Source organism: Aythya fuligula, chromosome 6 (assembly GCF_009819795.1).
Source record: "Aythya fuligula isolate bAytFul2 chromosome 6, bAytFul2.pri, whole genome shotgun sequence".
Classification (NCBI taxonomy): Eukaryota; Metazoa; Chordata; class Aves; order Anseriformes; family Anatidae; genus Aythya; species Aythya fuligula.
Genome location: NC_045564.1, coordinates 24,133,499 through 24,158,769, shown reverse-complemented (window position 1 = coordinate 24,158,769; position 25,271 = coordinate 24,133,499). Strand labels below are relative to the sequence as shown.

Sequence of the window (25,271 nt, the reverse complement as noted above, 5' to 3'; positions counted from 1 at the left end):
AGACATTATTAGAGACAGACCTTGATGTAGCACTTGCAACAGACCCCTTACAATTGCTCAGGAAAGATACAGATTTTAGCAAAAGATATATTGTAATGACAGACAAATTAGATAACATTAAATTTGGCAGAGGGCTAGCCATAAAAAAAAAAAAAAAAAAAAAAAAAAAAAAAAGTCTGGAGTCTGTCCTACCTGGATCCATCTGGTTTCATTAATAAATCCTGTTCAGCACCACAAAGCACTATAATCATCTCTCTTCTCTGTCATGCAATGCTAAAGTCCAAATAGCACATGTAATCCTAATGTACATCACGGACTGATTTCTATCAGTGAAGGGGATTAAGGCAGCTGTGCAAGGCTTGCTAAGATCCTGTCTGGGACTCTGGATGCCACTGTGGTCATTTGGGTTCAGAAAAATATCATAGGCAAATAAATAAACAAACAAACAAACAATATCTGCTGCAACAGGTGTAGCTACACCTTGCAAGAACAATCAGAGAAAGGACATCCTACTTTCCACAGGGAGGCTAGAAATGAATAATTTAGTGACAAAGACAGAAGAGGATATTAACCAGCCATGGAAAATAAATAAATAAAAATAAAAAAGAACACCACCATTATCTTTGTTACAAACCTCTTAACTCAAGCCTGTGGAATATAGTTTGTGAAAACTATTGAGTACAGCTCTGAACAGGGTAAAAGCAAACATCTTCAACATGTTTTAGTATGAATTTGACAATTTTTTAAAAAGGAGATGAGTCTGCAAAATCAGGATTAAATGGTTCAGGATCGCTTTCAGACCATGCTCAGCTCTGAACCCAAAGTGGAGAGTCCAGCCACCACAGGCTGTGGCTCCCAGTTCTCCAGAGGTCCTACCAGAAACTTCACCCATCTGCCTGCATGGTTGTCACAAAGAGAGCTTCTGAGCACACTTTCCAGATTTAGACATCCACAACTTTAAGGCGTAGCACTTGAAGCAGCTCTGAACTGTATTTACATCTGCATTTTGTTTTAGGAGAGCTCTGAAAGTAATTTGTAACTGTTGGTTTGTAGTCTAATACAGTGTTTTTGGCCTGCATAAGGATATTGGTATGGATTTTGATTGACTATAAAAACAGGATCATCGCCCAGAGGAAGTCCTTATGGTCTTAAAGGAGGAGGAGGCAGAATAGATTAACAGACCAAAAACCAGTGAAAAATCATGCATCTATACAATTTAACTTAAGCAAATGACGATGCATGATCACTGCTTATTCCAAACTTAATAAATTTACATTCAACGTTATACAAGCAAATCAACAGAACTTCAGTGATTTATTTCCTTCATCCTCCTTTATACCACGTTGCAAGGCAACTGAAGTTATGGAGAGATGCTTGCAACAGCAGAGTATCAGATTTCTAACTTCCTTTGCAGCAGACCTTTTAAGATTTCCCTACAAGACCAATAAAAATTGGGTCAGTGATATTAACTAGTGTGAGCCTCCCACATTTATAGAAAATCCTAGCTGTGATACATGTTAAACCAGGCATGTTCTTCTCTTCATGTCTCCCTAAAGAGGTTAAATACCATTAACATATCACACGTCAGCATGGTACGTGGCTGCTCCTCTGGTGGTTAAAATACTCCTCCTACAGCTAACAAAGTCACTCCGATGACTTCTGGCGTTAGCACACTTGTCCTGCCGGGCTGGAATGCAAAGTGCTAAGGACGAGCACAGCATAGATGTATTACGGAGACGTGTTACAATGAGCACCATATACCAAAACTACAGCTCAGATAGCTGCTAGCCTGTGTCACTACACAAGAATTGCATCATGAAGAACCAGAGAATGCTGTGGATATACGCTAGATGAAAATTACCAGTTCTTGCCATCTGACAGCTATTAGTAAATATACAATTCTGGTTTAAAAACAGAAGACTCCTAAAGTGTGCAGTTAGAGCCTAGTTCCAGGAAGATCTCAGCAAATGTGAAGTTTCACAGGAAGACGCAAGCCATATTTGGAAAATAATAATGCAAGTCATTAGGCAAAAATAAAGATGTGTGAAGGAAGTAGGGGGAGGGAGATAGTCCATCAGTTTGGGATTTAAAATGTGAGAGGAATGACTCCTTCTCTAATAGTGTCACTGACAGAAATGGTATTTCCTGCACTCCAGTAAGAGAGAGCATCATCTGGAGCGTGTGTGGGGTGTCTTAGTAGGGAACACACCTTCTGCACATCATGCAACTCCTGGCTCACTCTCCATAGGACTCAATACTTGGGAACATCTGAAGTAAGATGTCTGGAGCCAGGTATTTGCATTCATCCTTTCAGACATTCCATTTGTGGAGAGCATAATCTGGGCTTCAAAACACTTGATTCTGCTTCCCAAGTCTGGGAGAATTATCCCTATGGACTTGCTCTGCAGAAAACTGGGCTGGGGCTAAAAAGCATCTTTAAACTGCAAAGGAAGAGACAGGTTCCCTGCCTTTTTGTCCCCAATCTCCAGCCCCTGCTATGCCATCCCCTTCTAGCCTGAGTGCAGGGTGTGGTGCCAGGCCAGTATCCAGATATGCACATACAGGAAAGGGAGTTAATTGGCAAAGCATTTATTTTATTTTTGTGGCAAAGCAGTCCCCAAAAGCACATTGCTCCACTGTGTGAAGGCAGCATGCAGAGAAGTGATTCCACCTCCTCCTCTCTCCCAAGTTAATGATACAAAGCTTTCATCTCATTCCCTCACCCTCACACATTGCACTTTAGTGGTGTCACCGGGTTTTATCCTTTCCTGAGACAGTAAGAGAGTTGTGTGACATGGTGCAAAGTACTGTGAGAGGAGCAGAAATTTTAAAAAATTGAAAAGAAAAAGGGGGGAAAACAGATAGAAAACCCAACACGTTTTGTCTGAAGCAGGAGACCTAGATGCGCGGTGCAGGAACACTTCAGCATGCCTCCACATATGCACCCTGATATTTGAAAGGCTCCTCAGTCCAAGCAGAGCCCGAGAGCCGACCCTCGCAGCCCCGCCTGCAAACGCTTCTCCTGCCCGAGCCCCTGCTACCTGCCGCCGGGGAACGACAGACCTGCGCCAAACCCCGCACAAAAGATGCCCAGTACTTACAGCCCGGCTCGCTCCCTCTCTGCTCAGCGTGCCCCGGGGAGGTGAACCCTAGGTGAGCGCTTCTCCCAGCGGCAGCCCCCCGGGAGAGCCAGGGGGGTGGGCGGCAGCCGCACCGAGCCCCCACCCGCCGGGGTCCCGCGGCTCCGCCGCTCCCAGCCCGGCATCTGCCTGCCCGCTCCCCCCGGAGGGGCAGGTCTGCCTCCTCCTCCCCGCCTACCTCCGACACCCCCGGGCTTGCTTTCACCCGGCGATGCCCGGCGTCCCCCCGCCCCCGGGCTTCCCCTCCGCGGCTCGGCACCGGGAACCGCCACCCGGTCCCTCCCCGGAGCCCCGCTCGCCCGCAGTTCCCCCGTTGTCCCCCCCCACATCCCGGGGGGAAGCGGTGCCCGGAGGCGATAGAGGCTGCGGTCGGCGAGGCTCCCGGCAGCTCCGCATCGGGGCCGGGGACGGGCAGGGAGCGGTGGGGAAGGGGTGCTGAGGGGTGCCTAGGGGTGCTGTGGGGTGCTGAGGGGTGCTGAAGAGGGCGCAGGGATGTGTTTGGCTGTGCAAGGTGCGCGCTGGGGTGCAGGCAGGGCGTTTGTGGGTTTGGGGCATCCAGAGCTATTTTGTAGTGCCCGTGGAATAGGTACAGGATGCATATCCAGGGGGCGAATGGCACACACAGAGGGTGCATGGGAAGGGCTGTATGGGATGTGGAGGGGATGCCTGAGGGATTTACAGGGGTGTGTGGATGTGCATGGGGTGTGCAAATGCCGGCTATGGGGTGCCCTCCCAGGCACGCAGGGGGCTTTGCCTCCCTGCCTCACCCCCAGGACCTGGTGCACCAGCTTGGGGTGTCTGGACCTGGGGCAGGGGGATTGGTTTGATAAACAGCTCACTGCTAATTGTATCAAGTGCTAAATTAGTGCCAATTAAGAACCGATGTGAGATGGGGACAAAATGAAACCTTCTCCACACCGAGACCTTACTGCTGCTCCCTAAGGTGGAATGAGAGACCCTGAAAAGGAAGGACAAGGAAAGCCAGGTAAGTGGCAAAATTAAACCACTTCATATCTCAGTACTTTTAAAGGTTTTTACTCATTTTAAAAAACACCTGACTTTTCGCCTGGAAAGAATTTATAGTGAGATAATACAAACACGTGGGGATAGATGCACCAAAAGCCCAGGTTCTAGGGATAAAGCCTCACCTTTCCATCATGCATTCTTCTGTGCTGCCATCAACATGCTGCTAGGTATCCCGAAAGTGGTTCCTAGCTGCTACGGAAAAGGGAAGGCACAAGCTGCAGAGGACTGGGCTCTGAAACGCCTCTAGGGGCCATGGAGCAAACCACAGGCTCTAATCTCCCCCCTCTCTCCCCCCATTTCTTTTTCTGCTAAACGGCGACCAACTCAGAAAAATGTGGACAAGATAAGGAAGTCACAGCAAAGCTGCAATTTGCTGCATTAGTGATAGGAGTCGTACATTGACAGAGACCTCAGTGTTTTTCGTTTTGATCCTGAGGTGAATTTTTTCAGCCACCGACAGAGGATGTACATGTTCTGCAACCTGAGTAGGTGACAGGACAAAATGCTGCTTTTTCCTGGTACATCATCTGTCTTACTGAGTGCAACCTCTGCCAAGGGTAAAAACATCTACCGGTATGAGTCTATGAAGAGTTGTAGCCATCTCTTTAGATTCTTCCAAGTGCAGTAGAAACTGAGTGAATGAGGAGGAATTGCTAGGAGGAAATTGCATGCTGGCAATGATGCTTTTCTTACCCTTTAATCCCTTAAATTGACTATCTGCTGAAAAGATGAGATGCTTTCACTGTTTTAAAGGTTCCAGGGGCTTTTTTTTTTTTTTTTTTTTTTTTTTTTCTTTCCCTCTTTTTCAAACTTGAATGACTGAGAAATGTTTTAAAGAAAAGTGTCTTTATTTCCTGAGGTTCTAAATACCTCAGTTGTCACTGGCTCTGTTGAACCTTCCTCATCAGATTTATACCTTGGTAAAATCACAAGGAGGTTTCAAAGAAATTTTAAGAATATCTGTAAAGCCAGGCTTTTACGTCTAGGCTGCTTTTCCCTCTTCAGTGCACACTGGTGACATATCTCAGACTGTTTTCCTTTAGAGAAAAGCAAATGCACATAAATCCCTGATCCCTGCTGAAGTGTGTAACTGTCTATACTTGATCTTCCTCCCCTGTTGTAAATGGCAATGCACGTGCATGTCATGGGCATGTCAGCTGTTTTATAAAGAGGTGCATCTTATGCAATTGTTTTCTTTCTGTAGACAAATGATTATTTGCCATTAAAATTAGGAAAGAACACATACCCCTAACATAAAGAACACATACCACCTTGTAGAGCCTCCTGTGAACTTGCTTTGACCTTTTCTGTGTCATAGCTGACCAAAGTCTGTGCTGGCAACATGTTTTGATAAAGTTTTCTTCTCAATATTCTAAAGCATGAGCTCTGAGAAGATGCTGCTCTGTATCATACTCATGTTTTTCTCTGCTGATTTCTAGTCTAGGCTTTGTGAAACTCCCTTCCTCTAAATGTACGCATGTCTTACCAGTTGGGAACCGCTGCTCTAGACAATCTTGTAATAGCATCACTGTCTCTGCTTTCAATTTAAAATGATTGCTCAGGCCTTAAACACTCACAAAGAACAAGGCCCACTGTTGCCAGTGAACCCACATCTGCCTTCAGCTGGGAGGGAGGAGTAGGAGACACTTGAATCGGGATGAAAGCCACTGAGCTCCATAAGGAGAGCAGACGGTGCCCCTGCTGGGTTTCAAGGGATTGACTCATTCTCAGCAGAACTCACTCACATATTTCTCTCTCTCACACTCTTTTTTCCCCTCCTGTTATTTTGTTTGCACAAGTCAAATGAAGAAGTAAAAAAAAGAAAAAAAAACTGGGGGATGTCCCATCCTACTAGAAACCAGGATGAGGTAACGCTTCACATCCAGTCATGGTATCTCCCCAGCATCCTTGCTAGGGCCATTTAACTTCAGGCTGGGCCTTCATTTTGAGGGTCCTCCAGGAGGTACAGGAGCAGCAAGTGAATAGAACCACTTCTGTAGATGCTGATCCTAAGTCAGGTCAAGCACAAAATAACCTTTTATTCACATATCACATTTAATGAATGTTGCTGGCTAGAACAGGAGTACATTCTCAACTGGCTGCTTGAGGTTTTGTTTTGTTTTTAATTGTAAACATTCTTCATGCAGCTGCTCCAGGGATATGTTTAGGAAGCAGTGGCTGGCTGTATTTAAAAGATTTCAACTCATCTTGACCTACATTTAGATTTCTGTAGCTTACAACCCAAGGCTTTAAACAACGAAACCCTCAGAGAGCTTATATAGCTTCTGTAGGGCAAGGCACAGGAAACAAATGAAGGATGAAGTTACCCAGCTGAAGTGTTAGGAAAAGTGAGTTACTGAGGCAGAACTATAGGTTCAGATGATTATCAGATGATTAGGAGCTCAAAGAGCAGAGCTGCGTAAAGGGAGCAAAGATAACCTCTCTCTCCTTTACCTTGTGCTTTTTTCCTGATTCATTCACTCACTTAAAGTTGTAAGTCTTCAACAGTAAAGTCTTTTAGGCTCCTTTCAGCAAGAAGTTCAGAAGGTGCCTAACCACAATTGCAATTTTATGTGTTTCTTTCTCACTCAAACTTTTGCTTCAGAAATTAAGAATAGTGCTAGTTCTTGATACAACCCCTTATTAACAAGAGAAACTGGTAGAATTGAAGATGCTGAGGAAATAACTTTGTTGGGAAGGAACACATTCATCCATTTTCCAGAACTAATTCTTTCTTTTCTCTTCCTGGAATGCAGGGGCCTATTTTTGCAGGGCATAAGCATTTTAAAAAGCAATGCAGCTTGTAGCCTCTTAAGATTAGAAGGTAATCTTCTAAAAGTCACTATAATATCTTCCCAAATCTGCAGGCAGACTAAATTATTATCCCCCATCTTGCTCGTGTCTTTGCTGACTGGGTATGTCAAAGGCTTTGAGAACCTTTAAGTTTTGTGCTGCAGAGAATGAGTAGCTAAGGAGGCAGGAAGCCAAGAGGTCAGGCCCACTAGGTCAAGCACAATGCAGCACTAACACTGACATATAATGTTTAGACCAGCATCAGTTCACTCAGCTCAAAAGCAGCGGAAAAAAAATGAATTAGATCTGTCAGCAAAACACCACAAAAGAAGTGTGTGCCCATCTGGTGAAATATACAGGTAGTTGAGTCTTTACAAATTTAGGTTTGCTGGAAAAAGTCAACAGGGTTGTAAGCATTTGGCTGTTGGGGGGAAATTACAGGTTTGGAAACTCAGCAGATGTTTTAGTCCCTTGTACTTAGAGGTTGGAATAATGTATAAGCAAAAGGCATAAACAAGGAAAAGCTGGCAATTTCACTAATTTTAGTAGAAACTAAAATGTAAAACTTGTGTTAGAACCTGACGTTTCTGTTCAAACTAGCAGGCCAAATATCTGGTCAGACTGCAAAAATTCTTTACCATCATTCTTCTAAAGCCACTGGTGGTAGCAGATTAATTCCACTTTCATAAACTAAAAGCATTAAAAACATTAACTACTACTGACCCTTGCTGAATTAAAGCCACTAATGGAGCGCTACTGGTATTCATGCAAGCCAGGTGATGGATAAAGGGAGTGGTTACTGTGTGTTACACAAAAGTTCATTCAGAAACAGGTAATGACTGAGTCTAGATTGACCCTACAAATGCATGGATCAATATAAAGGCAATAGGAAGGCAACACAACTCTACGTCATGAAGTTAACTTTACCCTTTTCTTCACAGAACAGAAACAGGCAGTAACTGCACATATGTGGAAGACTACAGCTTTTTTTTTTTCTTTTCTTTTCTTTTTTTTTTTTTTGCTTTTCCCTGAAGCTCTCACTTCAGCCAAAATGAGTTCAAATTGATGGGGAGGTTCTGAGATGAATTGGAGGCTGGAGGAAAATCAGCAAGTATGCTTATTAACAATTTCTACCAGAGCATACTTATGTTCTGCACAAGTAATGGTCCAGAACTAGAGAGCATCCATTACACACAGTCGAGTTAGTGCCCATTCCATACAGAGAACAGCCAAGCTATAGAGTATAATTTACTGTTATTACAACCTTCAGTCTCTAATCTCAGTTTCTAGCCTAAAGAAAGAAGCAGTGGTAATGGCTACATGGCTACAGCATGATTACAGAGATGTACAATATTCTTGCCTTTATTATTATTATTATTTTGAAATATAAAGTTTAAGAGCAACATGCACATAATCAGCCTTACCCTTGGGCTAGAAAGAAAGAACTGCTGTTACATCTTCTATAAAACAAATCTGTTACACTGAAGAATTAAAAGTATTTTATTCAGGTGGTATATTTGAAGGTTGCCTTCATGACAATCAGACTGTTGTTTGACAAAGCTCGTAGTAAGTAACTTCAACACTTACAAGAGAGTAACACAGCATTTGTAAAGCAAAAGTTTTTTCCAGGAAATTCTATTGTGATCATTAACCAATACCCAAACAGAGGAAATGCAAGAGGATGTTAGAGTTGTCTGGAAATGCAATGCATACCTGACCATGGGCACATTTGGGATTGCCAGTCACCCACAGCAGAAGTTCCACAGAAAAAACTGACCACCTACATTTTGGAAGCCAACCCTCATTCCACAGTAACTATACCTAGGCTTCCAGATTTATAACTAGACCTCCCTTGTTGAGCAGGTGTAAACATGCAACTTGTGGAGCTTGTGGCTTCACAAAGAATTTCCCAGCCACATTCAAAATGACCGTGTCTGCACATCATTCTTATGTGGAACATGTGTCTCAAGATACCATGTGGAGATCTGGGGAGAAAGAAAGAAAATGTTTTCTTTACTTGTCCCCCTTTTGCCTTTTTCCCGAGACAGAAAACAGTTATTCTTACCAAACATAATGAAAGAAACTAATCCCGCTATATCAGTGCCCTAGCTAAGAGTATTGTCAGCAAATTCCATCCAGACTAAAAACTTGAAGTCCCTGTGGTGCGTCAAATTTCTGAGACTTCAAGCTAAAAAATGAATTTGTATAGATTAACTAGCTAGGGATTTAAGATAAAGCTGGCTTCTCTGAAAGAAATGTGTTTTACACAGTGTTAAGTGTTTTGGTTCCTCTTTTATTTAAAGGAAGCAAAGGAGCTTTGTGAAGAGTCTTCAATAGAGTCTTTTCCTTTTAAAGCTGTGGAGGAGTTCCAGCCTGTCTGTTGCACTGGCTTAAACTTTGTTTTTCTCCAAAGCAAGAGCCCTTTAGTTTTCAGTGGCTTCCACATTTTTTTCTCCTTCTTTTGTGAAATGTGCCAATGAAGTCAAGTGGGTTGTATTAACTGAACATTTTTCCAAACATTCACACTCAGGACCAAAAAAGGGAATATTTAATAAACACAACCAGGAATATGTTGGAATGTTGATCTTCTGATGATCACAAGAATTTTCAGTCATAAGGTCTAATTAAATATCCCAAGTTGGAAGTGCTTCCAGTGACTGTTACGTCTCCTTGTTATCTGGTCAAATATTTTTAAGTTAGGTCAAGTGGCTTCTGCGCCAAAGCGATAGTTTTAATGTGAATAACACACATGCAAAGAGACTGTAATAAAATTTACCTAGGCTAGTGACATTTTGGCATCTCAAGTTTAATCTGGCAACATCAGCCTATCTTCATGCACCAGATGCTAACTGGCAATGAAACAACACTGTGGAGGTAATCACAGGTGTTTGCTTAGAGCAAAATGTCTTCGTTTGAGAGAAAATAAACAACAACAACAAAAACCACACAACAGTCTGCATGGTCTAGTACAGGAATTTGTAATATCATTGCTGATGTTGTTGAATTTCAATGCAATGAGTTTAAAGAGAAACAAAGACATCACATAGAATGGTTTTCCAAAAATACTATACGATGTTATTATCTAAGAATAAAGCATTTTTTTGCCAAGATTAAATAAATAAAACAGAAATGAAATCCAGAGATAACAAATGAATAATTAACCACTTCGTCCCATTAGGAGCAATAGAATTCCAGTAGCACTCAGATAATCAGAGCTGCTTTGAATTAGCTGGTAAAACAAAAAAACATTTTAAGAGACAATCACTGCCTTAAGGAGCATCTCATCTAAGTAGACAAGCCAGACAAAGGAACATCATTGTTTCAGAATTAGGGAACTGAGGCACAGAAGAATTGTCTTGTCTGCAGCCAGTCTGTGGTAAGATAGTAATTGAATGCAGATCTCCTTACCACATGCACATTCTCCATTTATATTCCAACTGGTCAGCTGAAACAGCCTTTCATTACTGCTCTGTCAACATACCAAGAATTACACAAGACCATGAACGCTTTATAAGTTTGCTTCAAACCAACTTCTCTTCCTGCCACAGCATTTAAAAGCATGTAGCCAGTGAGCAAATACTTACGTAGATGCAATGAGGTCCCAACCCCGAAGAGCAGTTCAGAAGATTACGCTCCACCTGGAGACTCCTCCCCTTGCAAAATTCTCACTGTCTTCATATTTTGGACCCCCTACTTCCTTCTGCAGGATCAAGTTGTTCTTTAAAAGATCTTTAAAAACATTTCCTGTTTTTCTTTCTGTAGGAAGAGGAAGTGTCATTTATTTTAAGCCAAGGTCTGCCTTCTCACTGTATTCTTATAGTACCTTTCCTCGTGCAGTGAGTGGCACTCCCCTATCCAAGCACAGCCCCCAGTGTCATTCACAGAGAGAATCAGACAATCATAACTCCCCTGAAGACAGCATGTGCTGTTTCCAGGTCTACCATCAATCAGCAGAAACCAAGAATTAATCTGTCCTATTCATAAGTGTCAAGATATTCTCTGATGGAAATTAGGCTACAAGAAAGTTTTGGGAGAACAAAGGCAGTTACAGCCTGGCCTCTTCTCCTAGCTCAGTGGCCCAGGTTCAAGAGGCCATTCACAGGCAAGTTCTGCTTCTAGGCTGCAGCACAAGGAGGAACACTGCAGGCTCCTCTGCTCCTCCCATGGCGAGGGTTTTTCTGATACAGACCTGTGAAAATTCCTCACCCAGCAGGACTTCCAGGCCTCCTGCAATACAAAGAACCAATTGTCCAAAGTCAGACCTTTGGCTTTACTAAACACAACCTTCTCAGAAGCATCTTCACCTTATAGAGTTGTGTATTTTATTCATACACATTTTAATCCACTGGGATTGAAGGAAAAAGCACTTTGAGACCAAACACGAGGGCCTCCACTTGCTCACAGGAAAACCAATAAAATATTTTAAAACATTGGCACACAGGCAGGGATATAAACAGTGTTTCGGTTGCTGGAAATGAGCAATAGTAATAATAATAAGAAAAGGCAATAGAGAACATATTGGTGCCTGCTTCTCTTCACTTGAAATCTAGAACTTGCTTGAACTTACTTTGCATGATAAGAAGTTCAGTCAACACGGGAAAGTTTCACAGTTGGGAAACAAGTCTGTGATTCCTTTGAAACCTAGGGCTGCTAAATTAGGATCTGGTGCCCTTACAGCCTCTTGGGTTGATCCTCCAGGTACAAGCATTTGTACAGGAATTCTATAGTATATGGGGTGTGCTTACAAAGAAAGGCAGCCAGCTCTGCTTGAAGACTTAGTACTGCTGGTGTCCAGGGACTTTCTCACACTAGTTCTGATCCCAATGTGCTCCATGGCAGTCACGTATATAATCCAGCCTTGTGCTGGGATTTTTTCTTAAACAAATGTTGGCCACTGCCCATCTGATAAAACTTAGAAATGGAAACAAAAGAGTAATTTGTACTGGCTTAAATTTTGTTCCTTACAAAAGCCACCCTATCCCTTCCTCCCTTCCCTCCCCAGGGAAGGTTAAGGGACTCCTGGAGCCACAGTGCAGGACCGAGCACTGCTCAGGGCAAGATCTTATTCCTTCTTTGCCCCCGCAATAGATAATTACAACAGCCACACTCCACATCACCAACCACCCAGTTAATGCACCCTTCCGCTGTCAGCATCTCCCACTCACCAGAGGAGACGAACCTGAAGTATAATGGGTGAGAGTTACACTGAGGGCAGAACCTTTCAGAAAACTCCCCTCTAACCAGGCCACCACTGTGCAGGAGCTGCTAGCGAACAGGAGAACCAGAGCCCTGGGAGCTGAGGAGCCAGGAGCCGGAGCACCCAGAGACAGAGAGACAGACAGAGCTGCCCACCCTCTGCTGCCCGCTGCCACAGTAGCTGGGAGCTTCAGAGCCCAGCAGGGCAGCATGCAGCTGAGCTTCATTTTCAACAAGACTATAGAATGAATTAACTCTATCCTGAATACAATAATTCCCCATCTAGACAACTTCCAAACCAGCAAGTGGCTGGCAGAAGGAAGCAGCAAGCTCCATCTACCAGAAAATATCAATGATCAGAGCTTGCTGCATGAGTGTTATCACTAAGCTATTAGCAGTTGCAGAGCAAACAGCTGAATTTTTAATGTGACACTTGGGAAACACCTTTCCTTGGGATGCTGAGTGTCTCTTCATGCCTGCCAACCTGGGACAGCTCCACCAGCAAAGGTACAGCTGGGTTCTTGCCCCTGCACCCAACTCTTTGTCCCCAGCCTTAGAAGGGATCCCTTTCCTGCAGCAACCAGGGCAGGGCTCCCCAAGGAGGGCAGTGGACAGAAAGCAGCTGACTTCGCCACGTGCTCACCCTCAAGCTATGTGTAGAAAGCCTTCAGAGTGTCCCTGAACTTTCAAGCTGAAATGGGGCGAGACTCAGCAAGAAGTGAGTAACAGCCCAGAGGAGCACATAGTACCAGGAGCAAAATGCAGCTTATTTCTTCTCAGATCTCTCTCTGCTGGCCCTCCTGGCCCCACCTCATGAGCTCTGTGCAGAATATACCACACCTGTATGCACTGTCTCCCACCACTGCTCTTCTGGTCCAGCATCACTATGAGTTGTGGTGCCAGGGATGGTCTCTCAATGCTATTTCTACTCTTTCCTTTCACCCATGCTAAAAAAGAGGCAGTGGAAGATAAATTTACTGTCTACCTTGCAGCAGAGAACCTGCAGACATCAGTTAGCATTTCTTTTCCCTGCAGCCCTAGGTGACACATTGGATATTCAGCCCACTTCTGACTGAAAGCTACTTTTGTCAGAGCTGCTTTATGTCCCTGTAGTTCCTCCAATTTTGGAAGCCAAATGTGCACAAACATACAGCAAACACTGTTTTCACACAACATTTATGCAGCTTGGTATCTGTACCAAGCTGTGCCAACTCTGCCAGCCCCAGCCTAGCCCCAGCAGCTGATCCTCAGCCCAGCACCAGGACAACCTGATCTCTGTCAGGCAGCAGCATCGCAGGATGCATTGCTGTTTCTCAGCAGGTTAACAGCCTGATTCATGGGACACCAGATGAACAAAGCATGGCTTGCTGTTTGTCTCTCTTGAGTATCTTGAGCAATTGTAATTTGTTTGTTTTTTTAATTTATTTATTTTTTTTTTTCCTGCAGAGATTTATCAGACATCTTGCCTGTACAGATTCTTTGATCTCAGAGTATACGTGCATTCTTGCAACAGACTTTTGGAGCATTTATAGCTTGCTCTCTTCTGTCCAGCTTCTAACTTGCATGAAACTTGTAACAGTTTAATTAGCTTGTTGTTCCCCCACTTCTCACATTAGCTCGAATCAGACAGAGTTCAAAAGTCATTAAGGGGACACAGATACTGGGATCATATAAGCCTTGTTTCCTTAATAAACTAAATTAACATTTCAGATGGTGTCTGGTTCTCATTGCTCACAGTCTAGACAAAACAGGCACATGCAGAGCAGGCAACGTATGAGAGCTCAAATTTATTTTTATCTTTACTTCATTTTTGCAGAAAAAAAAAATAACAGTTTCACAATACAAATAATTTTAAGTGGTTTTGGGGGCAGCTCAAGAGAATGGTTACAGAAGTAGCAGTTTTTCCATTTCTGCGTTTCCAGATTTATTCCAGCATAGGACAATATTCACCAAAATTAGGAGTTCCTAAATTTAATTCCCATTAGATTGATATCCAGTGCACACAGCACTGATTTTGAAATTCATTTTGAATTTTGGAAGAGATATCTAAATTGTCTTTTGGGGCTAACCAGGATTCCTGCTGGTTACAGATGATGAGGAAAAAACACATAATCAGATATTTAAAAGTAAATATTATATCAGAGGTGCACATCGATCAACAGAGGTATGTGTGCTGGCAGGGAATAGGCAGTAACCTGCAAACTAATGCTGAGCTTGCAATGAAAAAAAAAAAAAGGAGAAAATCAGACAAAGGGGTAGCTTTGAAGCATACTCCAATGTCATGTCTGAAGGACTCCATCATCAGACATAAAAAAAAGGAACAAAGATGGATATTGCTTTATTAGTGCTCATAAAAACTGGATGTGCAGTGAGACAGTTATAATAGACTGAATGCTATGAGTTAATCCATACCTTTTTTTTTTTTTTTTTTCCACAGGGGCACTGAAACTAATATACACTGGCATTAGCTTCGGTAATTACTCTGTGCAGGTGTCTATATTTGCTATGCTTGTAGCTTGCTTTGATGCTGCTCCAACACAAGCTGTTAGCAGGGAAAGGAAGGCAGCTGTGGGTAGGTATTTTGTACCTGGCATTCATTAAGACTTCCAGTATATATCCCTGCTGGAGAAGCTGGAATTTGACTCTGGTGAAAGTGTGTACTTTGTGGATTTCATTTCTGGAAGTGCTCCTGATACTGAAACTGGTGACTTATGTTCTGTTATTCCACCGTAAGGATTAACAAAATATTCAAGTCTTTTCAAATAATGTTGTGGCTGTATTTTTTTTTTCTCGATGCATACATATAAAAATATACATGTGTCTGAGTGAGTGTGACCATCTTTAGCACTAAGGCAATATTTAGTCATTAAGCAGAAATCTGGAGAAAGGCTGCTAGCTTGCCTCTCTGACCTTCAAAACAGACCAAGATGTCATTGCAATGCAGATGTCAACTCTGATTATTATTTTCAAAAACAATTGTTTTGAATGAGTTTGAGGTATTTACAGATTGATAGCTGTGACAGCTCAAAGGGCGTCATAGTTTTGGTGAACTGCAGAAATAAAGGATTGAAGCATAAATATCTTAACAAGCACATTCTTTCAATGAATACTATTTTCAAGCTTTTCCCACAGTTTCAGATATGTACTAACCACAGCTTGCTTACATCCCCAGACCTCTGATGTCATCCCATCAGGATGGATGTTTCTACTGGAGTGCTGCAAAATGTCCAACTGTAAAAATGAAGTAACAAAAGGCCCCAAATGAGGCAATATTAAAGGTGTGAAATCCAGGTGAATTATGTTAATATTCAGCTATTTATCGGTATGCTAGTGCAACAAATAGGGTTCAGAGTTTCTCCCACTCTCAGTTATGTATTTTTACACATTAAAGTTTATGTCTCTTGAAGATTTTTATGCCTTTTTTTCCTTTTTTTTTTTTTGTTTTTGTTTTTAAATTTAAATGCATTTCTGATGTGTCTTAATTATTTTTAAATCAGATTATTGCTTAGGCTGCTTAACTCACTAGTAGTACTGATTTAACACCCTCATGGGCTGCCTTCTTAGACTGAAAGAACAACTTTGCTGTCCACCTGCAAATTCTAGAAGGCGTGAGAAACAGAAAAGGAATGGACATTTCCAGACTTAAATAGAATGTCTCCAGACTTGTCAATTCCCATAGTTTTTGTAGGTGTTACAAAATACAGTTATATTTTTATCCTTTAATTAAAAACAGGGAGGTTTACTACCAGCCATATTTCTGTAAATACATTTAAGTTGGAAATCATTCCTACTTAAGCTCAAACACTGCAGTCATTTCACCCTAAATCATCCACTACACTGGGGTTAGAAACAACCAAAAAGGACTACAAAATCTACCCACAAAATAAACTGCAGAAAATATCCCTCGACCAATTAATTTGGTTGCCAGAATTTTATTTTGAACTGGAGCTGTTTGACATCTTTATAGGTTGTATATCTTGCTTTTATCCTGAAGCATGTGTTCATTGGTAGCATAAATATGTCTCTCAGGTTAGCTGAAAATTGGAAGTTGGAATGACTCAGTCACATGAAAGTGAAATGTTTTCACCACATCTGCACAGCTCAAGAAACATTTTAATTTCTTTATTATGGATTTACAATATAATCTGATTTGGGCATCTCTCTGTGTCTCAATTTCCCTGCTTTGAAATGGAAGTTATAATAATAATTGGTTATGCTATTCCTAGGCAATTTTTCTAGACTTTCAGGACTACAAGACTGACAGTCTTTTCTTCTACACATATTCCCCATCTTCTAAAACAGAGTCTAGTTTGCAGTCTTTTAGTCTCATACCAATATGATTAATCATGTTGACTTCACAGAAAAATAGCCTTAATTAATTAACAGAGTAAGCTGGAGACTCCAACTCAGATCAGATTCCTATTCATCAGTAGAGGCATTCAAGTGCTAAATGATTTACAACAAGTCTCACAATAAAAGCTTTAACATTTTTTCCAATGCAATAGATTATTGTTTTCCTGAGAGATTTCGAAATAATTAGTTAAATGTCTAAAGAACAGAACATGGACATTAATTAGCCAATTCATGGAACTATGGTTTGTAGTAAGTTAATCTCATTAAGGCAAATTTAATGAAAGGTTGAAAACAACAATTGACCAAATATAACATGCTAAAACCACAAAAAGAAATCTGCTTTAATTCTATACTGAGAACTGGTGAAGTATTAACAGAGGGACTGTTGTTAACCTAAATTTACCTGAGGCTTTAGGCTCTATAGCTGCTCTTGGAAAGCCCGTTTCCTCTTAACCTGGAATCTTTATCTGAAGCAAAAGCTTTGTCCAGAACACATTTGGCTTCAATAAAGCTGAATGACAATTTTTATCATTTTTATGCAGGTAACATTGTCTGCTTTTAATGTGGTTATGCATGTGTGCAGTTTAGAGAGAAGGTAAATAAGAAGGGACACTAGGATTGTAAAATGATATATGGTACCAAAGAAAGCCTATCAGGCTGTCCTGTTATTGTGTCTGCCATTATGAGGCTATGGAATAGCAACTGAAACTTCAGGGCAGCGTATTTACAACAGAATGAAATAGTGCTTATTAACCCAGAATATAAACAGCTTCCAAGGCACAAATAACTGATAGCATTGAGGCCAAAAGGTTAAAAGAATTCCAAATCCAATTAGCTCCCTGGATGGGTGTTAAGAACTTTAGTTTTGTTATACATTGTGTTAGTGCATACAGAATTTAAACTTACAGTTCAAGATATATCATAAGTTGTGTAGGGACAACACAGTTAATCTGAAAGTTTGACAGTAAATATAGAAGCTTTGATGCTAACGCCAAAACCAACATTAAAAAAAAAAAAAAAGTTGAAAAGAGAGAAAACAGAAAAATAATTAAATCTTAAATTTACAATACATTAATTTACAGTACATTGGGAATTTTTGCCAAGTGGAGTAAAAATAATGCCAAATGATTAAAAACAGATCTAAAAAGCAATAAAAGAAGGAAAAGTTAGTTTTGGAAAATCTAAATCGATAGACTTAAGAGAAAAATATGTCATATTAAGAGGTAGGAAAGAGTCTGGAAAGCCCTGATGTTGAAAAATGGCTTTGAAGTTTTGTGGAACAATGTAGTTTGCATTGTGGCACGACAACAACAAGAAACATGCAGCACCAAAAGAGTAGCAGGGAGAAGTACCTACCAGGCAGGTGGGATGGAGCTGCAAAGACGGAGCTGGTAGGCTCTATGCTGCTGGGATGGCCATATCCCTCTAGAGCACGGTGTTCAGCTCTGGGCACTTCATTCACCCCTATGGTGAAGTTTGGTAGGGGCTGGAACCTGACTGATGAAGAAAGGGATTCATTTGCTCAGCAATTTGGGTAAATCTGGCCTAATAGATCAGTCGAACAGTCTTTAACAGTTAATATTTAAATGGTATTAGACGATGTTTGTGGGAGTGTGGCCATGGGGGTCGACAAGCCCCATGGTTGGTGATAACATTGGACTCTTAACGATGAAGCCATCAGGAATGTTAAGAGTTTAGCTGTTGCTGGGCAAAGTTGTTGACCAATGAATAGTTAGTGGAAAAGTACTGCTGTGAGGCGAATGGTGTAAGAAGGGAGCCTGTCCTTAATAAGGGAGATTGAAGTTATGCCCTCGATAAGAGAGAGTTGAAGTTATGTCATCAGCACAGTAGTAGCAGTTACTGATCTTAAAAGAACCCTGATGTTCGTGTGGTCGTTACGCCACAGATGGCGATCTAGTGCTTCCTGGTGTCACTGTCTCTCTCTCTGCTTTCTGGGCCTTGCTAGAGGACTTTGTTAACATCTGCCTTCTCTATGTCTTGGAAGATGATGCCCCTAGTCATCAAAATGACCTTTACAGATTGACTGGAAATTATCCCATCTCCCAGCATCCCAGATATGCCTTGGGTTGCAGGCACCCAAGGGCACTATATCTTGACTAACATTTTAATTAGATTTGATGTTTCCACAGAAACGGCATACCTCATGCCTGCTAGAGCTAACTGGAATCCTTCATAGGACCAGACATGCTTAAACAGAAAACAAAAGCATTCTAGCAATGACTCAAAATAAATTTACAGTGGAGCAGCCTAAATGTAATAGAATATAAATGCTGGTGATACCTAGCTGCAAAGTGCTCCCTTAGATGTATCAATGACTCAACCATCCTGGACATGGAGGGAGATTATCTAACCAGCCAGATGTCTGCTACTGTTGATTGCACAGAAACTAAGATAGAAATGTTCTCCCTCTCTCTGATTTTTTTCTCTCTTTCTCTCTTTTCACTCAAATCTTTTTAGTCCCAGCCTGGCTTTCACTGCCATTCACTGTACCTGTAATAAGCTGGGCCCATGCCCTTTCCTAGAGCAATGAAGGAAGAGATTGTATTCCTGGATAAGTGTATCTAATAAGATAGTAATTACTGTCATACCTTACAACCTTTAGAAAATGCATTCATGCTTAATTAACACTTCAGATTATCAGAATGATACCAGGACAGCAACAAAGCTTCAAAAGTCATACGACATAAGAATTATTAAGTGCATGTAAATTTCATAAAACTTACAGTCTGCCCTTTGACCTCTTCAGGAAAATTTAATGTGAAATCTAATGGTGCAGGCATTACTGGTCCAGCATTAGTGCTCAGCAGGAGAAGTACAGAAGGGCTATTCCCACTATTCCCAGGGCAGCTCCAGCTCTACAAGGGAATGTCTCCTCAGATTCCAGGACCATTGGCCGTCAACTCACACCTTCTCCAGTGATATAGGGTATATTTTAAGAAGTTTCTCTTTCCCCAAAACATATAACTATGTTGAAAAGAAAATAAATAAGCAAAATTCAAGTATCTCTGCTAGTACTAGAAGTAGCAAAGCATGATTTCCTGCAGATTTGTCCAAAGTTCAGGTCAAAAATAGCTGGCAGAGTCCCACTGTCAAACAAACCATGATATTGCTTAAGGAAAAAGGTACGTATGAAAAATCCAGATGAAAACAGGAGCTTAGCAAGAAGTTTAATAACTCCTTGTCCAGACTAATTAGAAATAGTGGGAACATTCAAGTAGGAACATGCAAGTAATATAAAGTTGTCAGGAGCTGTTTCTAAGTGCTGACTACTGGGACCCTTCAGCTACCTTGGCATTTGCCAGTCAAAACAGAATGCGTTCAGTGGTGAATGTGGTAAAGCTGAAGTGTTTTGTGTTTTATCTCAACAAATAAATCCAAGTTCAGTACTCTAGGTCTTATTTAGTAGGGATAGTCAAATGGTAAGCAGAAAAGTGAAGGTGTAGGGTCTAGAAATTACGTGCTGTAGTTAAAGCTTTCTTATGTTTTCTTGGCTTGTTTCACAGGTAAGAATTTTAACATTTATTCAATTACTTGTTCTGTATTACTTAGATCTTTGCTTAATCTCTAAAGCCTTTGCTACATTGAAAAAAATATACTTTTGTGAAAAGTTGTATTTTATGTTACATACAAAGCCTCTTTAGAAGTATGATAATACAGCTTAGTTTTGAAACCCATGAGGAAACTGCTCATTTTACTCTCACTGTTAAAATGGATTTAGCTTTTCACAGATCATATCCCTGCCATCAGAGTTAGGTTAACAATTTATGTTTGTCTTTATCCACTAATGAAATAAGTGGTGATAAAAGCAAAGATTTTACCTTCATAAAAAATAAAAATGAAGCCCTCTGGCTTGTAACAGTGATGTTGCACTGCATCACTGTGATTTTTACAGTATTTCCTCAAAACTGGTCTTCTATTACTAGATATAGTCTATAGCTAGTGCATACCTGAAAAAGATAATGCTTTTTGTTGTTGTAGTCATCATTTGTTTGCTTGCTTGCTTTTTAAGAAAATATGGAAATAAATGCTTTTCATTCAAATCTGGATAGCCCTCTAGCAGTAGTCCTAATATTCCCTATATCAGTGGTAGCCTTAGGTAAATACATTGGGAAGCACGAGAAACATGAGAATGTTGCAATTTTTTATTGATTATGGATGGAGTAGGAAGAACAAGAATAACCGCAAACTTAGATAAAGCACCCCTTTAGCTATTAGTTTCTCTGTTACATAGTGCAAGAACTGCATAATCAGAGGAATATAGGTCCTGATCCTAAAACAGAGGCACAGAGTGCCTCAATGGGCTTGGAGCCCAGACACTTAAGCTAATCTCAAGAACACTCACTTTTATGAGCATTCTTTGGGGAACTTGGCTCGGAAATGCAGTGTCCCTGGAAGTTAGAGCCATGATTTATAATAAACTACCCACAGACATTCAGATGGTAAGAATTTGCTTCCTCTGGTGGGTAACCAGGGTAGACCTTTATTCCAATAAAGGTTGCATTGGAAGGAATATGGGAGCAGAACCTTGCCCAATACAATATGCGCAAGGAGAGAATTATGGCAGGAAGGAAAAAGAGAGGCTTTAATATATAAGCATAAACCTACATAGATTAGATGAAGAAACCTACAACAGTATTCTCAATGTTAATGGAATGATGTTGCCAGATTTGGTCAACCATAAGTGTAACAATGCACAGAAGGAATGCATGAATTATAATCTTGATTCAAATGCCAATATTTTCAAGAGGTGGATGGGAACAACCAGACTAGTCAATGTCTCCTTAAAATGTCAGAATAACTTCTTTAGAAACTAAAATTCTGCAAAACCACAAACATGAAATCTTTAATGACTAGGCGTACTGCACAGCCAGACTGTCTAGAGCATAGGCTGAGAATGATCAGCTTCAAGCCTTGTGACCCAAGTAATGAATCTTCTTGCAAGCCTGTAATGTAATCTTCAAAAGGATATGATTTTTTTTTCCTGATAGTTTTTGAAGCACTGACTAACTTTTCAACAAAACCCAAAAGTAGTGCAGAATGGCTTTCATTTGCAGTCCTCCCAGGTCTTTGTATAAGGAATCCTACCATGTCTGAATTAGACTAAGTAGTTTTCTATTTAAAAGGTGAAGAAGCTGCTGCTCTGTTACTTCAGTAAAGGGGATCCAGCTGAAGAAGCTGACTAGGATAAATGTCTAGACTTTTATAAATGGTCTCTGGATTTTAGAAGCAAAATGCTTCTCATTGTGGCTTCTTCTGTTGGATCAAATGACTGTTGAAACTGTATTTGGAAGATGCAGCCAAATCCAAAGTAACCACTTTCTGCAGTTAGGGTGGATGACAACAACTTTTGTTGTAGCTGGGTAAAATATTTTATTTTTTAGAAATGCCCAGAGCTATTTACAAAGGAAGAAAATTAGATCACCACCAGATAACGTTTAGAAATGGTCCCTTTTGTTCTGTCATAAGCATGAAATGTAGGAGCCCTGCAAGATCATACTTGAAGACCTTTGTGCAAGAAGGGGCTAGCACTGCAAGCAGAGGAATGTCCTACCACTTTTGGAACCTTTGGTGGAAGTTTCTAAGAAGGCCGACAGAATAGATTTTAAAACCATCTCAGTAATTTAAAATATTAATAGTGAACATGTGTTGTGACTGCAGTTCATTAAGTCTTGATAAAAGAATCTGTGTGTAAACAATTACACACTCCCTAGAATATTTCCTGAGTGGCACTAACAATAGCAGTTCTTCCACACATGGCTCAAGATGGTCTGCAAGAAGGGTGTATAAGGCTCCTCAGCTGGTTCGTGGTGGTGTTTCCTCTCCTCGATGCCCCAGGCAGCTGCTAGGAGAGAGGCTCTGCTGTCCTCAGTGTGCCCTGAGCCTGGCTCTCCAAGCGGTGCTTTAACAGGGATGATCTTAGCCCTTGTGTGAGGATTGGATGGCAGAGACTAAAGTGAAATAAAGATGGTGATGGCACATCAGGGAGTGTTTAACCCTGAGGCGTGCATTCAGTGAAAACAGTGCATGAATGTGATGGGGCTGTGACTCTCTGGTCCATTTGCTTGCTACTGGCCATCAGCTTGATAGAAATCACGGTTGGCATTGCTGCCTACTCTTACAGCAGGAAGGTAGCTGTTCGCAACGACTTCAGGTGGGGCTTTTAAAGGCTTTTTAACAATGTAGTGGTGGCTGCAGGACCTTCTTCAGGAATGTTCCTGGGAAGAACTCAACTAGGGAGCTCAAACAGGCAAATGCTGGTGTTTGCTCAGGATATAGTACACCAAGTAGATTGGATTGAACGACGATGTCATTTCAAAGGAAAAAGAGCAGGTACTCTTGAAAGACCTCACTTCAAAATCTGATCTGACCACATAACTCCTTAGTCAATGGCTGCTGTGACAGTAATCACTGAAATTCCAGCTTCATGACTTAGGGAAGCTCCATTCTGTCAAACAGACGTTCATGGTTTAAAACCTGGAATTAGTGGCAACATTCCCATGTGCTTGTGCTACAGAAAATGAAAATCACTAGCCCTTTAATTTCAAACTCAGCTGCAGGGGCCAGTGGAAGATATAAAAATGCCATGGTGAAAAATTCTTTGAACAGCAACACCAACTTAGGCTGGAGAAAACACTAGTGCTGGAGAGAGCCTGATATGGTGAACTGCTGCATCTCTGCAGGTTGGGAGGGAAGGGGGATGAAGGCTAAAGATCTGCACAGAGCAATACTTCTGTGCTGTTTGTCTGAAGTCCTGGGGGGCAGAGCAGAGCTCCTGGCCATGCTCCGTTTGTGTTTCTTGGAAAGAGGGTGCTGGGGTAAGGGTGATGTTGGGATGATCTTAGTTCTGGGATTCAGTCTGAGAGAGAACTGGCATTCCCTAAGGAATAAAGAGAACCTGAAACTGATATTAAAGCTATTTATGCTCTATCTTATGCCAAGAAAAATATTTTACACTTAGCTTAATACCATAATCATGAGTCCAAAACCATCACTGCTAGCTTCTAAATAGAGAACAGAATCTGGGAGGAGGCAGTAAGAAAATATATGTTTTGGCTGTATTATTGCAGCATGGAGGTAGCCAGAATTCATCACAGGCTTGAACAAAACCAGGAGTCTTAAAAGAAATACTACTTCTAAGTAGTCTTTAGACATGCAAATACTTTAAGGGCCTATAAACCACATAATGTGAGCTTCAGCACAGATGGCTGCTACATTCTAGCTATAGTTTAAGCTGCTCTTTTTCTGGTCAGTGAAGTCCCAGTTTTTACACTGTCTTTGGACTATAGTGTAGAGAACACCAGTAAGGGATGTTCTCAAGGGTGCAAAAAGGAGATTATCAGCATGTCTCAGTGCTAGTGAACTTGTTATCCTGGTGGTGTACCTTATGACCAGGCGTTGCAGCAGGGCTGTGCATGAAGACTGAAGACTTGTGTGTGGCAAGGACCAACATTTGAGGGTAGGACTGGAGAACCCATGGGATAATACTCTCCACTTTGTGTCCTGATAAGCAGAGCATTTGTTTTTCACATTGGTGCTTGTTCTTCAAACATCAAGTGCAAGCTTTCACCGATTCACTGCAGCAGCTGTGCAGATTTACAATTCATGTTTGACACCATCCTGTTTACATACGATTTCATTACTGAAAAAAAGATCACCATGTAAGTGTGGCACTTCTGTTAAATTTCTGAAGGGAAATCAGTACGTGACTATGTGGATTGACTAACTCACATCTGCACAAAGATAATCTAGTGAATATTTCTCTCCTCACAGCTGCACTGTGGTATACCAGGAAGATCTTTGAGGACTCTTGGCAAGAATCATGGAGAATTGCCAATACCTGATTGTATGGACTACTTACAGAGGTACCTCTCCCTTGCCTACACTGCAGTAACAGATGAAAAGACCTACAGTGACTGCATTTCTGAAAAACATTAAAGACTGTAGAAATAGGGTCCATTTTCACCATTTAAAGAAATCCAAAGACCAAAAACTGAGAAATCTGATTTCTTCTCTACCAAAAGATTTCACAGCTTATGGACAATGTGTGTCTGTATACCATACGAGTACACAATGCTGCAGCCATTGTTTTTCTTTTAATTTATTAAAAAAAAAAAAAAAAAAAAAAAATAAAAATGTAAACTTGGCCTGAAGAAAGATCTGTTCAAATGTGATACTGATTGAAGGCTGTGAGAAAGGCTATGTTTTGTTCAGGCTTCTGCCTGGTTACAGCTCAACTCATAAGAGCAGTCATGGAAGTTACTATCACCCTCGATCCCACCTTACGGCAGACAGCCTGGGGTAAGCTCAGCAATGAGACCACATCTGCTGTTTGTTTGAGTCCCCTGCACCTCGCGCTCAGCAGGCAAAATCCCTGATTCACTTGTGTAACCAAAGACTACTGAATATCCCTGAATCTGGCTGAAGAAAAACTGACTCAAGGACTTGGTTGTGCAATGAAATTACTGAAGGAATTTACTGAACTTTGGGGAAGGCAGACACTAATCTCTAACACTATTTGACTCAGTCTTGATCAAGAACCACTTGAAATGGCCTTCCTGAGATTAACTGGAAACAGGTCATTAATGTGGCAGCCTGATCTGCCTAGGATGGTTAAGAGCCAAATCTCTGTTTGGCTTTAATGCCCCTGAGCTGACTTAACATTCTCAGTTTTTGGACATTCTGGTTCTGGCACAGTGGTGGGTGTGCAAAACTGTCTCAGCTGGTCCAGCACTGTCCTTGGAT

The 25,271-nt window shown here is 41.3% G+C and overlaps 1 protein-coding gene and 1 long non-coding RNA gene across 7 annotated transcripts in view; one reads left to right on the top strand and one right to left on the bottom strand.

Moving 5' to 3' along the window:
- The window catches only part of MYLK (myosin light chain kinase), a 204,298-nt gene extending 199,991 nt beyond the window's left edge, over positions 1-4,307 (bottom strand). For 3 of the 5 annotated variants that reach the window (XM_032189765.1, XM_032189769.1, XM_032189770.1), the window contains exon 1: positions 3,102-3,160. The gene's annotated coding sequence lies outside the window, so the exon portion shown is untranslated. Of the gene's footprint in view, positions 1-3,101; positions 3,270-4,288 lie in introns of those variants that run through there. The other 2 variants (XM_032189767.1, XM_032189771.1) reach the window with 2 other exon arrangements.
- Positions 4,000-24,646, top strand: LOC116490525. 2 transcript variants are annotated; one of them, XR_004253390.1, is made up of 4 exons: positions 4,000-4,125; positions 14,593-14,628; positions 15,328-15,446; positions 24,300-24,646. It is a non-coding gene; the product is annotated as an uncharacterized LOC116490525 (long non-coding RNA). The 2 variants fall into 2 exon arrangements; XR_004253389.1 differs by having other exon boundaries at positions 14,593-14,727.
- The last annotated feature ends 625 nt before the right edge of the window (positions 24,647-25,271 follow it).